Source organism: Schistocerca serialis, chromosome 8 (genome assembly GCF_023864345.2).
Source record: "Schistocerca serialis cubense isolate TAMUIC-IGC-003099 chromosome 8, iqSchSeri2.2, whole genome shotgun sequence".
Lineage (NCBI taxonomy): Eukaryota > Metazoa > Arthropoda > Insecta > Orthoptera > Acrididae > Schistocerca > Schistocerca serialis.
The window spans coordinates 83,351,731-83,355,560 of NC_064645.1; positions in this window are offsets into that span (position 1 = coordinate 83,351,731).

Sequence of the window (3,830 nt, forward strand, 5' to 3'; positions counted from 1 at the left end):
ACGTATGCAGAGTGTAAGACATGAAAGTGTATTAGAGTTTAGTGTGCACGGACCTCTACTGCCCCTTGCTAAGGATCTCAGGTAATTTCGCCTACATATTAGTAGTGCTGGAAGCCTTTTGGAAGTTCATTAAGTTGTGCTCTGAGCACTATGGGACTCAACATCTGAGGTCATCAGTCCCCTAGAACTTAGAACTACTTAAACCTAACCAACCTAAGGACATCACACACATCCATGCCCAAGGCAGAATTCGAACCTGCGACCGTAGCGGTCGCGCGGTTCCAGACTGAGGCGCCTAGAACCACTCGGCTACATCGGCCGGCTAATTCGTATATATCGGCAAACCAAAAGTGATTCTGTCCGATAATAGGGCACATTTTACTTCCAAATTATGGAATGAAGCTATGGAAAGTAATGGGGCTGAAGTGATACACATCTTGGACTATTGCCCGACCGAAAATCCAGCTGCACGGTACATGCATCAGCTGGGGCGACTTTGCCGAACGTATTGTCACCACAGAGGGCGTGGGGCAGATATAGCGTATAAACGAATTTGAGAAGACTATGAATATAAAGTTTAGATGCAAACATTTGAGCTTTATCTCTACACTCGCTTGGAACACATGAATTCTCATAATGAGAGGTGCAATCTGTTAATGATTATGATATTTACGAAAAACTATGTAAAGTAAACCTAGTAACTAGTGTTTTCTTATCATTTTATTTATTCTTTTGTGTAGCTTTAACTCTCTTACTTACTTTTACTTGTACAGTACTGACATGAAATTTTCGTAACACAAACGTAATGATTTTTTGAAACGTTTGTGGCTTAAAATATGTTATGATATGCTGTAATGTTTAAAGTTATAAGACTCAGTATTGTCATACTAATTACGTGCCTACACATAATTATGATAATTAATGAGAGGCTTCAGACTGATTAAAAACTGTATGTCGACAGAACTGAATGCCTTTACTCATCTGCATTCCCGTTTGAATTTCTTCAGATATTCCCTGCCGGCCGGTGTGGCCGTGCGGTTCTAGGCGCTTCAGTCTGGAACCGCGTGACCGCTACGGACGCAGGTTCGAATCCTGCCTCGGGCGTGGATGTGTGTGATGTCCTTAGGTTAGTTAGGTTTAAGTAGTTCTAAGTTCAAGGGGACTGATGACCACAGATGTTAAGTCCCATAGTGCTCAGAGCCAATTGAACCAGATATTCCCTGATTCTGTTTCCCTTCAGAAAAAACTCATGGATTGCAGGGCACATGTAACACTGAAAATGCAGATAAAATACTTGTGCACCATTCAAAAACTATCTGGTGCTTAATATCTGTCAGTAACTTGTAATATACTGCTGTTTCTGAATCTGTAAGCCTTATTACTGAAACTATATTCAATACATAATGGATATAATAATGTATTTATTTGTGAATGTATATAATTGATTGTAATTATAAAGTAAATATTTAAATTGCTGGGTAATCACCAAGGGAACTTTGTTTAAATGCATGGATAGCAACAACGAAATAGCAGTAGTCGTGCTATATTTTATATTTGCGTGTGTCTCCACGTCTCTGTAGCGCTGCTGGCAGACAGAACACACAACAGCTTGAGTCTTGAAAGAGTGTGGAAGTGTTTGTAAGGCGCTCCTGCAGACATTGTGTGCAGTTATGATTGCAGCAATGTAGGCGCACCTACTGTATTAACCAGAGAGTAATGAGAGTACAGTCGGAGTGGACATTTAGGGGAAGCTGAAATCCTAACTTCAGCCCTTCGACCCATAGAGTAAATATCTCTGGAGTGAGCATTGAGTTCTGCCCATGTTGTCAACATTAAACCAGGATTGTCACGTGTTTTCGGGACTTCGCTGTGCGAGTGTGCTTTCTGCAGCGTTTGAAGTTTATAATATCAAAAGTTTTTGTTGTGTTTCACCGTTTGTTGATAGTGTAATAGCGAGGGTGAATTACTGTTGTTGCTACGGATGCAAAGAAAAATATGAGAAATGAGGGATAGTAACTTTTCATGGGTACATACCATGTAGCTCTAATTATAGTTATCATATTAGTAAGAGACACTGTATATGTTTAAAAATTTCGAGACGCCTTATAATTAAGGCTTGATTCTGTAGACCTATTTTTCTACGATTCTATGACTATATAACAGATATTACGGCTCGTACAATACCTTACAAACAGTCGCTTCCTCTCGTAAATTTGCTAGTGGAACAGGAAAGGGAATGGTTACTTGTTCCAGCAAATACTATCCTCCATGCATTTATCAGTGACTTGTAGGTTATGTATATAGACTACTCAGTCTACTGTTTATTTAATAAACTGGGAGCAAGTACCTCAAATACGTTAAATAAATATCTCAAAGTGCCACCAGTAAGAAAAATTGTGCTTTAGGTCGCAAACACGAGAAAATAAATGCGCAGAAATACAAGAAAAAAGGACGAATTAGCAGGGATATAATCGCTAATGTGCGACAAATTCGGTGTTTTTCGGACATTTGTAAAGGTACTAGCGTACTGTCAAATCGTTTCGTAGGACTAGAACTATCACTGCAAAAATGTACATCAGGTTCTGTAATACTATAAAGTGCCGTATCATACCGAAAACTACCAAAAATTGAGTGCATCTGAACTGTGACACCTATCGCAAAGAAGCAGAATGTAATATCACTTGCCCTTAAAAGTTACATAGCTGGTTTATTCCCGGTATCAAATGGATACTGTTAAAATGTCTGCGCAACATATATAAATAATCCACGACACGTACGAAAAGAATCCGTCTGTACTAGGGATGTAGTGACATTCTAAATATACAGGGACAAACACACCACGTCCCGAGATCACGTGACCAGACCGGCGATGTATGTTGACAACACAAAATCTGTTTTGCGCATGTGAATGCTCACTCCAGAGATATTTACTCTATGCTTTGACCATAAATATAGTAGATTGGCCCTGACGTCATTTTCGTGGCTCCAACATCTCTGGGCTGAAGTCACGTGAATGTTGGCAAAACATGGTTGTTTCGTGTTGCGCTTATGGCTGTACTCAGCGTTTTGTCAGGGGAAATGGCATTACATTTCACGTGTAAGTGTTTCTATGATAGTGCAAATGCGTTTATTGAAATCTGCTGAAGTGACTTTTATATGTTTTTTACACTTGAAATAGAGTATCAAATAAATTAAAGTGTTGAAAGTGGTGCCTGTAAAGTCAGACTCATATTACATTTTGGAAAGCATCTGTGATAATTCGGTTACAGAAGTAAGTATAACTGTTTCTCGTTCCTACTCATAGGTTCCCTAAGGATGAAAACCGAAGGCAGCTTTGGATACAGGCCATGAAGCGGAAAAACGTTAAGCCATCTAGCCATACGCGCCTTTGCTCGAAGCACTTCGAGGAGAAATGTTTTGATAGGTTAGTTATTATTTACAATGTATATTCATAATTTGTATTTACAATGTCTGTCATTTTTAAACCTGATGTTTTTATAGGGCTAAGAATGAAGGGAATTGGCTAAGAAGTGATGCTATCCCGACACTTTTCGATTTTCTGGAGCATATGAAATCTAAGAGGCCTAATCTCCGTAAATCACACACCAGGAGGCGTTCGTTAGATGATGCCTCGTCTTCTGAAATCTGTGCTTCCAATGCCTGTAAGTCTGAATGTTGTTAGAATGTGTGTAACAACTGTGAGTTAGTAAAATATTGTATTAGAATAGAACTGTAGCACGTTACGTTAAGTGCCACTTCGGACATGCTTCGCCCACAAAAATAAAACTCAAAACATGCATTTTTGTTTTGTTTACAGTGACGTTATGCGA